Source organism: Dendrobates tinctorius, unplaced genomic scaffold, assembly GCF_039654945.1.
Source record: "Dendrobates tinctorius isolate UK_male_01 unplaced genomic scaffold, ASM3965494v1 ptg000062l, whole genome shotgun sequence".
In the NCBI taxonomy this organism is placed as follows: domain Eukaryota; kingdom Metazoa; phylum Chordata; class Amphibia; order Anura; family Dendrobatidae; genus Dendrobates; species Dendrobates tinctorius.
The window spans coordinates 39,284,349-39,295,926 of record NW_027361730.1 but is presented as its reverse complement, the minus strand read 5'-3'; positions in this window follow the sequence as shown (position 1 = coordinate 39,295,926).

Below are 11,578 nucleotides of genomic sequence, written 5' to 3'. Positions count from 1 at the left end.
GGAAAAAATATGATTTTTTAATTGTACGGCTGTACGTTATAATCTTCTGTGAAGCCGGGTTCAAAGTTCTCATCACATATCTAGATAAGTTCTTTGGAGGGTCTAGTTTCCAAAATGGGGTCACTTGTGGGGGGTTTCCACTGTTTAGGCACATCAGGGGCTCTCCAAATGCAACATGGCATCCAATCTCAATTCCAGCCAATTTTGCGTTGAAAAAGTCAAACGGCACTTCTTCCCTTTCGAGCTCTGCCATGCGCCGAAACAGTGGTTCCCCCCACATATCAGGTATCAGCGTACTCAGGAAAAATTGCACAATAACTTTTGCAATCTAATTTCTCCTGTTACCCTTGGTAAAAATAAAAAAAAATTGGACCTGAAGTAATTTTTGTGAAAAAAAGTTAAATGTTCATTTTTTTTTAAACATTCAAAAAATTCCTGTGAAGCACCTGAAGGGTTAATGAATTTCTTGAATGTTGTTTTGAGTACCGTCAGGGGTTCAGTAGAGTGGTATCACTTTTGGGTATTTTCTATCATATAGACCCCTCAAAGTGACTTCAAATGTGATGTGGTCCCTAAAAAAAATGGGGTTGTAAAAATGAGAAATAGCTGGTCAACTTTTACCCCTTATAACTTCATAACAAAAAAAAGTTTTGGTTCCAAAATTGTGCTGATGTAAAGTAAACATGTGGGAAATCTAACTTATTAAGTTTTTTTGTGTGCCATATCTGTGATTTAAGGGCATAAAAATTCAAAGTTGGAAAACTGCGAAATTTTCAAAATTTTCACCACATTTCCATTTTTTTCACAAATAAACACAAGTTATATGAATGAAATTTTTCCACTAACATGAAGTACAATATGTCATGAGAAAAACAATGTCAGAATCACCGGGATCCATGGAAGCTTTCCAGAGTTATTACCTCATAAAAGGACAGTGGTCAGAATTGTAAAAATTGGCCCGGTCATGAACGTGCAAACCACCCTTGGGGGTAAAGGGGTTAAAAAGGTATAATTAAAAGTGCTTGATCTCTTTCCGGCTCAGATCTGTAGTAATCAGCTGGCAACACAGCGCCAGGGTTTTAGATCAAGACTAAAGTCGACCATACACATAAGCTGGCTGTCAGCCAAGCAATGCTTCAGCCGATCATTCAACCCTACAGCTATCAGGTTCAGGTTTTGGGTGGTCTTCAAGAAAGGCCCCGTATATTGGATTGTAGTCAAATCAGGTACTCTTCGATTGGAGCAGAATGAGATGAGATGAACACAGGAGAGGTATCTCTAGGTGAAAAACATCTGAAGTTTAATTGAAACTGGTTTGGCTTATATTCACTGCCGAATAGGCGTACACATTACATCATCTCTATGCATATCAGAATTATTGATCATAGTGAAATATCTAAAATGCACTAAGCTGGTCATTACATAGATAAGTATATTTTATCATCAGGTGACTTTCCATCTTAGAGGTAGATAAGAGAATAGGTGCACATTCCAAAGTCTAATCATGGCTATTAGCTTCTATTGTTACTAAGCTTAGTATCTGATTGATTACATGCTACCTGCCATTAGACACCTCAATCAATATGGTGCGAAGTGCTGACATGGTGCTTATCAGTTTGAAATCTGCAATAGGTCGTATTGACCCAGGGAGATGTACAACCCATCCAATATGTTCAAAGTCTATTATGAGCAAATATCTTGAATCAGCAAATACTGTTTTAATATGATTTTAGCTATGAGTCATAGCTTATAGGAAATATCTTTTAGGGGTCTCCGTGTGTATCTTAGAGGGTCTCTGAATACCGTATTAGTTCCCCCTTTTGAGAAGAGATATGATTCTACCCTCACCCTATGGGTACATTCAAAGGTCTAATGCCAGTGTCGGACTTCCTAACCATTTTCTTCTGCAGAATTCCCCATATGGTGAGGAGATCATATCTTATTCTCAACTACAGTATGCTGTCATGGTGAGATCTTTAACTGTGTATGCTTTTATCAGTCTTTGGAGGGGTGTTCTGATGCTAGTTGTGTAGCAACCTTCTTTTTTTTCCATGGTATCAGAGGAAATTGGGCCTAGCTGACACACTGTTTCTCTTATTGTATCCCTAGTATATTTTATGAATCTCTGTTGATTATAGTAAATGTAATTTATCCAGTTCATATTTTTCTTAAAATCAAGTTTAAAATAATCTGCTATCTCAGGAATACTATATCATTTTGGTTTGTCGGAGTCATTTGCCCCTTTTGGAGTAGGGCCATCAGTATCATCAGGAGCAGGATCATCACTTTTGCGTTCCAGGATCTTGCAATGGATGGCATGGATCCAAGTTGGTTTTCCCTCGAGCTTCACTGATGTGGCTGTGGTGAGGAGTACTTGAAAAAGACCGTCAAATCTGGGCTCCAGTGGCTTCCTTGTGTGTCTTTTGACCACCACCCAGTCTCCAGGCTGTAGAGAATGAGTTACTTCTTGACTCTCTGGGTCTGGAGTAGAATCAAAAACTTGTTTATGCACAAGTGAGAGCCTCTTCTGGAGGCCCTGGACATAGCCAGTGAGGTTATCGCATTGTAGCTGCAATGTCTGAGGGAAGTACAAACCTAACCTAGGTGCTGACCCAAACAAAACCTCAAATGGGGAGAGTTTTGTTTTCCTGTTGGGCGTATACCTGATGGAAAAGAAAACTAAAGGTAAACATTCTGTCCAAGGTTTCCCTAATACTTCACTTCATCTCTAATCTCTACCATGCACAGGAGCACTAACATTTCTGAGTGTTCCTGTGTTCTTTATAAGAAGGCTGACGACAGACATTTCTGCCAGCAGCTGATCTCTGGGAGAGCAATGTGATCAGCATTCCGAAATCGAACATGTTTGATCGACATCTCCCCCATGACAATAATTTGGCCAGGGTTCCCAAACACATTAGACTGCTGGTCAAACCCATTGCTATTTTTTCTATGGCAAGATGTAGTTTTAATTTGTACTATTGTAAGTAAGGTATTTGATATAGAAATTTTCTTTATTCCCTATATCTAATCACTCTCTCGCTCATGTCTCCTGCACCTTAAAAACATCACCAGAATCTGACCTTTTCTCAACTTAAAAACTGTTGCTGTCACTCTTATTTATCCTCATCTAAACTACTGCAACTCTCTACTGATCGGTCTCTCTTACCAAACATTCTCCTCTCCAATCAGTATTGAATGCAGCAGCCAGGTTTGTATTTCTGTCTAGCCGCTTCACAGATGCCTCCACCTTGTTCTAGTCTTTACACTGGTTAAAGACTGCAATAAAAACTTCTCTCTATCACCCACAAAACTCTCCTCCCTCATCTCTCTGTCTGTCACCCTACCCGTGTCCTCTGTTCTGCAACTGATCTAAGGCTAACATCCTCCATAATTTGAACCTCCAACTTTTGACTCCAAGACTTCTCTCGTGCTGTGCCAGTTTTCTGGAATGCAATACCCTAGACGACTCAATTAATACCTAGCCCCCACATTTTTAAGCGTGCTTTAAAAACACATCTCTTTAGACAAGCCTATCACCTCACTTCACTAATCTAACTCTTCTTTGTTTTACATTTTCCTCAGAATCTAGGCCCTGCAACTCATATGTCTCCACATCCTCCATACACACTTGGTGACTGTACTTAGTCAGATATTAGCTGATGACCTGTTCATGCTGGACCGGTTTATGGCTGTATCGTACATAACAAGCATGTTCTACCTATTGCTTCCCCCTATATCCTTATAAATTGTAAGGTTTGCGAGCAGGACCCTCACTCCTCCTGTAACTGATGAACGATGTGTTACTCGGTAATGTCTTTATTGTTTGTACATGTCCAACTTAATTGTAAAGCGCTGTGGAATATGTTGGCGCTATATAAAATTATTATTAGTGATGAGCGAGTATACTCGTTGCTCGGGTTTACCCGAGCATGCTCAGGTGTCCTCCAATTATTTTGGCATGCTCGGAGATTTAGTATTCGTCGCCTTAGGCCTCTTTCACACTTCAGTTTTTTGCATCAGTTCAAATCCGCCAAAAAGTCAGACAAGCGGATCCGTTCTTAACTGAGGTGAACTGATGGCACAGGATCCGTTTTCAGACGGATCCTGAAAATGAGGAAATTTAAAGGAAACGCTGGCCGGGGGGGGGGGGGGGAGAGAGAGAGAGAATTTTTTTTTTGTCCGGCACCCAGAAAGAATTTCGGGCTAAATGAGTGTCTGGAGGATCCGCCAGAGAAAAAAACGTTACAAGCTCCGTTTTGAAATCTTTGAGGATGGTGACGGACAGCAACTTTTGGCGGATCCTCAAAAAAAACGGATGCAACGGACAGCAATCCATCACAATCCGCCATTAATGCAAGTCAATGGGGAAAAAAACGGATCCTCAAAAAAAAATTGAGGATCCGTTTTTTTCAAAACCTGGCGGATTGTGACTGATTGTAAAAAACTGAAGTGTGAAAGAGGCCTAAGCTACATGATTTGCGGCTGCTGGCCAGCCTGAATACATGTGGAGATTCAATAACAAACAGGCATCCCTCACATGTATTCAGCCTGTCCAGCAGTCGCAAATCATGCAGCTTAGGCAACGAAAACTAAATCTCTGAGCACGCAAAAATACTCGGAGGACATGCTTGGCAAAACCCGAGAAACCAGTATAATCGCTCATCACTAGTTATTATTATTAGGGTATTTAATACTTTGTGATGATTTTTTGTTACACTTATTGGGAGAAACGATGAAGAAAAAAAAAAAATCTGAATTTTGTATACAAACATGCATTTTTATTTTAAACACCATGCTATGTGACATATAATCTATATTCAGTGGATCAATACAATTATGATGAAATCAAGCTTACGTATTTTTTTTTATATTTCACTTTTCTTTTTTTTTATTACACAGAAAAAAAAATCACTTTGCCAGATTCTTAGAACCATGGCTTTTTTATTTTTCTGTAGCCAGAGTTGCTTTAGGACCTGTCTTTTGCAAAACTATAGTTTTCACTGGTACTATTTTTGGTTACCTGCAACTTATTGATCACCTTTTATTTCACATTTCTTTTGCAAGTATAAATAAAAAACAATAAGTCTGGGGGAAAAAAAAATTATGGGCAAGATGGAAGGAACTGGGGCGGGATGGAGTGTGAACGAGGTTCTTCAAATTCATGACGAGCAGCGGCGTTCGCTATGCCACAAATATTACTCCTGCAGGGACTGGAGTAGGATTTTGTGGCAAGGCGCACACAGCAGTGTAAGCCACTCATCGGTTTCCAGCAGGGACCTCGCATCAAATCCAACATAAACAATGCTGGTCTTGATGTATCGGGCCCCAAGTACCTTACGTTTTTAACATCTAAAGCAATATCTCATGTATTCATTAACTGCAGTGCGTCACCACATAGTGTGTGTATGTATATATATCTATATATATGTATGTTTGCATATAGGTCACACAGCATATTTTCGCACATGTGCATTGATTATTAACCCCTTAGCGACAGAGCCAGTTTGCAGCTTAATTACCAGGCCAATTTTTACAATTCTGACCACTGTCCCTTTATGAGGTAATAACTCTGGAACGCTTTAATGGATCCCGCTGATTCTGAGAATGTTTTTTCGTGACATATTGTACTTCATGTTAGTGGTAAAATTTCTTCGATAAGTCTTGTGTTTATGAAAAAAATGGAAATATGGCGAAAATTTTGAAAATGTTGCAATTTTGAAACTTTACATTTTTATGCCCTTAAATCAGACAGATGTGTCACACAAATTTCTTAATAAATAACACTTCCCACATGTCTACTTTACATCACCACAATTTTGGAAGCAAATTTTTTTTTTGTTAGGAAGTTATAAGGGTTAAAAGTTGACCAGCGATTTCTCATTTTTACAACAAAATTTACGGGAACACCTAAGGCAGAATTTTAGTACCAAAAATATAACAATCTGTCATGCCCTCAGCCGCAGGCACGGTCTCTGCTGCGCAGGGAGACCGGTGCCTATCTCGCAGCTCCACTGCTACTACTGGCTCCAGACAATCAGCGGCTCCTTTCTCTGCTAAGAACTTGCATCCTCTTGGCAGGTCTCCTGGTAATGCTCTTAGGAGACACGCCCCGCTTCCTGCACATACTTAAAACAGCAGGGCACCTGTTGTCTATTAGGGCTGTCTGTGCTGTGATGCTCTGTGCATAAAAGGCATCCTCCCTCAAGAGGGAGGTGCCTGAACAATGTGTTCATTCTGTGGGATCGCTGCCTCCCACTCAGGCCACACTCTGCTTTGCGTTCTAAAGGCTATTGCAATATTCTAATATCTCTGTCTCCTCAGAATCCTCTGCTGGCAGTTCCCGCTCCTGGATCCCTCTGGACACTCCGGTTCCTATCCCAGACTGACCAAGGCTTTCCTCTTGAAATCATCCAGTGACCATCGCAGGCTAGATCAGCCTTTCTGTGATTACTCAGACCTTCCAGGACTCTCACCACCTCCTCTATACGGTCTGTAAGGGTCGTCCCTCTGGTCCGGCCATCGCGGCATTAAGGTCATCTGGTGTTGTGATGGGGGAGCCCCTGTATAGGGGTACACCTTGCCCGGTGCTCCACTACGTGGTTCTGTGTCGTGGTCCAGAGGGTTCTTCCCTCAGGCACCTTGTCCATTTGTTTGCTTTATTTAATAAACATCTTTAGTTTATTTGATGCTCTTCTCCTGTCTCTTGTGTATCGGGTATACAGCTACCACTGCACCATCAGTGGTCTCACTATACATCTTCACGCCCTGTGGGTGTAACACAATCTTTATTGAGACACAAAAGACAAGCACATAATCAGTTAAAAACATTAAAATTTGTCACACATGTGACATACAAAAATCATTAGGTTCAAGATAGACCCAAAAGCTCATAGCTGTAACACTCCACCACAAATAATTATGACCTAAAGAAAAAAAACCTTTTAGCAATATACTCGTAAATGGCATACCATAGTGTGGACACCTTGCAGGTTATGTTAATAATAAAACCTAATACATATTATATACACAAACTGAGTGCAATAACTCTAGGGTTAGATTTTACTAGAGGCAAATACAGCATTTCTCATATGCAAATAGCACAAGAGTATTTATAGTATATAACCAAAATCAGCGTCGGACTGGCGCACCGGGGAGCCGGAGGATTCTCCGGTGGGCCCTGGCATCTGGTGGGCCCTGGCGGCATACAGGGCCAGCAGTTGCCTTGGGCCCCCACTGCTCCAGGGGCTTCCAGCCAGTGCCACACAGCTGTTATGGGGGCCCGTGCCAGCGGAGCAGCAGCGGGTGTCAGGAGGCAAGAGCCCCTGTCCCCGCTACTAAAGAGAAATGAATATTCACTGCGAAGCAGTGAATATCATTTCACTCTCGGTCTCCACTCCCCGGGGCCCCGCCCCCAGCCTAGGCAGCCGGCCCCTCTCTCCCATCAGTCCCCTCTGCTCCTGACTCACAGCCGGTGCGCGATGACGTCACCATCGTGCACCCGCTGTGTGTCTGGCAGATGGGGCAGCTCCTGAGTCTGAAGCCGGCATAAGCATGGGAGTTAGGAGGAGAGGTGAGTATTGTGATTTTTTTTTTATCTATCTATCTATCTGTCTATCTATCTCTATATGTCTGTCTGTCTCTATATGTCTATCTGTCTGTCTCTATATCTGTCTGTCTCTATATCTGTCTGTCTCTATATCTGTCTGTCTCTATATCTGTCTGTCTCTCTATCTGTCTGTCTCTCTATCTGTCTATTTCTATCTGTATATCTATCTATCTATCTCTATATCTGTCTATCTATATCTATCTATCTCTATATCTGTCTATCTATATCTATCTATCTATCTCTATATCTGTCTCTCTATCTCTATATCTCTCTCTATATCTATTTCTATCTGTATATCTATCTCTATATCTGTCTCTCTATATCTGTCTCTCTATATCTGTCTATCTATCTCTATAGCTACAGTATCTCTATATCTATCTCTATATCTCTCTATCTCTATATCTATCTATCTCTATCTCTATCTATATCTAGCTATATCTCTCTCTATATCTATCTATCTATTTCTATCTGTATATCTATCTCTATATCTATCTATCTCTATTTATCTATCTATCTCTCTAGCTATCTATCTATATCTATCTATCTCTATATCTGTCTATCTCTATATCTCTCTCTCTCTATCTATCTCTATATCTGTCTATCTCTATATCTGTCTATCTCTATATCTGTCTATCTCTATATCTGTCTATCTCTATATCTGTCTATCTCTATATCTGTCTATCTCTATATCTGTCTATCTCTATATCTGTCTATCTCTATATCTATCTCTATATCTATCTATATCTCTCTCTATATCTATCTATCTCTATCTGTATATCTATATCTATCTATCTATCTCTATCTGTATATCTATATCTATCTATCTATCTATCTGTCTGTCTATATCTATCTATCTCTATATCTATCCCTATAGCAATCTCTCTATCTATCTATCTCTATATCTATCTCTATATCTGTCTATCTATCTCTATATCTATCTATCTATCTCTATCTATCTATATCTCTCTCTATATCTATCTCTATCTGTATATCTATCTATATCTATCTCTATATCTATCTATATCTCTCTCTATATCTATCTGTCTGTCTGTCTATCTCTATATCTATCTATCTCTATATCTATCCCTATAGCAATCTCTCTATCTATCTCTATCTATCTCTATCTCTATATCTATCTATCTCTATCTGTATATCTCTCTATATCTATCTATCTATCTCTATCTGTATATCTATTAATCTCTATATCTATCTCTCTATCTATCTGTCTATCTCTATATCTATCTCTATATCTATCTATCTCTATATCTGTCTATCTATCTCTATATCTATATATCTCTATCTATTTCTATCTCTAGCTATCTATATCTCTCTATATCTATCTATCTATCTGTCTGTCTGTCTATCTCTATATCTATCTATCTCTATATCTATCCCTATAGCAATCTCTCTATCTATCTCTATCTATCTATCTCTATATCTATCTATCTCTATATCTGTCTATCTATCTCTATATCTATCTATATCTCTCTATATATCTATCTATCTCTATCCCTATATCTATTAATCTCTATAGCTATCTATCTATCTATCTCTATAGCTATATCTATCTATCTCTATATCTATCTATCTCTATCTATTTCTATCTCTAGCTATCTATATCTCTCTCTATATCTCTCTCTATATCTATCTATCTATTTCTATCTGTATATCTATCTATCTCTATCTATTTCTATATCTGTCTCTATCTTAGATATAGAGATAGATCGTTAGATATAGAGATAGATATAGATAGATACAGAGAATAGATACAGAGATAGGTATAGAGACAGACTATCTATATCTATCTATCTATAGCTATCTATATCTATATGTATATTATCTTTATATCTATCTATCCATCTATCTATCCATAGATCTATTTATCCTTTATCTATCTATCCATCTATCTCTATATCTATCTATAGCTATATATATATCTCTATCTATTATCTTCATATCTATCTATCCATCTATCCATCGATCTATCTATTTATCCCCTATCTATCTATCTATCTATATCTATCTCTATCTATCTGTATCTATTTATAGCTATCTATTTCTATATATCTATCTCTATATCTATCTATTTATCCATTATCTATCTTCTATCTATCTATTTATCTAGTGTTATACCCTATGAAGGGGCAGCATTATATTCTATGAGGAGGTACATTATTCCCTATGAGGGGGCAGCATTATACCCTATGAGGGGGCACCATTATACCCTATGTGGGGGTGCGCTATACCCTATGAGGGGGTGCATTATACCCTATGAGGGGGTGCATTATACCCTATGAGTGGGGGAAGCATTATACCCTATGAGGGGGTGCATTATACCCTATGAGGGGGCAGCATTATACCCTATGAGGGGGTGCATTATACCCTATGAGTGGGGGAAGCATTATACCCTATGATGGGGTGCATTATACCCTATGAGGGGGCAGCATTATACCCTATGAGGGGGTGCATTATACCCTATGAGTGGGGGAAGCATTATACCCTATGAGGGGGCAGCATTATACCCTATGAGGGGGTGCATTATACCCTATGAGGAGGCAGCGTTATACCCTATGAGGGGGGCAGCATTATACCCTATGAGGGGGCAGCATTATACCCTATGAGGGGGCTACATTATATTCTATGAGATGGCTGCATTATATTCTATGAGGGGGCTGCTTTATATTCTATTAGGGAGGCTACCCCAACTCCTGCTACATAACTAAGACCTGTACTGCCTTATATTATACCCTGATATTAGCGCGTTTTACCGCACAATTGGTGGTCTTGTATTTCTTTCTATGTAGCTACATAGTGGGCCCCAAGAATGATTTTCTCTGGTGGGCCCAAGGTGTTCCAGTCCGACGCTGACCAAAATGATTTGCTCCCATAAAAATACCTTGGTCCTTAACATGGTTTAGCAAGTTAATGTGGGAATTGCAACCACATGTATATAATTGCCCCTGTATGTTGCACCCTAACAAGCTTAAATAGCCCTGCAGGAATAAGCAGCATGACTGAAAAAATTATTACACCATATCCTTAAATTACCTTTAGGCTATGTGCCCACGGTGCGTGTTAAAACGCACACCAAAAACCGGACTGCTTCCCAGAAATCGCGCGTTTTTTCCCGCGCGATTTCACCGCGATTTTGCTGCGATTTTCGTGTGCGATATTCAAGCACTTTCTAAGCGATTTGAAGCATCGCTTGGAAAGTGATTGACAGGTTGGTCACACTCGTCAAACATTGTGTTTGACAAGTGTGACCAGGTTTTTACTATTGAGGCCGCATATGCGGCATCAATAGTAAAAGATAGGATGTTAAAATGCTTAAAAAAATCGGTGTATATTTACCTTCCAGCGTCCCGCGCTGCATTCCCGGCCTAAGCGTTCCCAGTAATGCCTTGCGAGACCTGTGATGACGTAGTCTCGCGTTGCTATAGCGATCTCGCGAGACCACGTCATCACTGGACCATGCCGCAAGGCATTACTGGGAACGCTTAGGCCGGGAATGCAGCGCGGGACGCCGGAAGGTAAATATACCCCGATTTTTTTATTTTTTATTCTTTTTTTTTTTTTACAGGGGTATGGTACCCAGGGCCTGGAGGACAGTCTCCTCTCCTCCACACCGTGGGTACCAACCGCACATGAGACGCTTAACTTCCCGCATGGTGGGCATAGCCACATGCGGGAAGTAAGCGATTCTCATGCATTCCTATGGGTGCGGAATCGCGGCAATTCTTTGCGATGCCGCACAAAAGAATGAGCATGCTGCGATTTTTTCCGCGATGCGATTCCGCCGCGGAAAAAAGCACAGCATTAGCACAGCATGTGCGGAATGCCATGGGGGACGTTCTGTACACGATTTTTAAACATTTTCGCTGCGTTTTCGTGCCGAAAATAGCGGCAAAAACGCTTAAAAATCGCTACGTGGGCACACAGCCTTATAAGTAGCCTATATGTAGGCAGTGT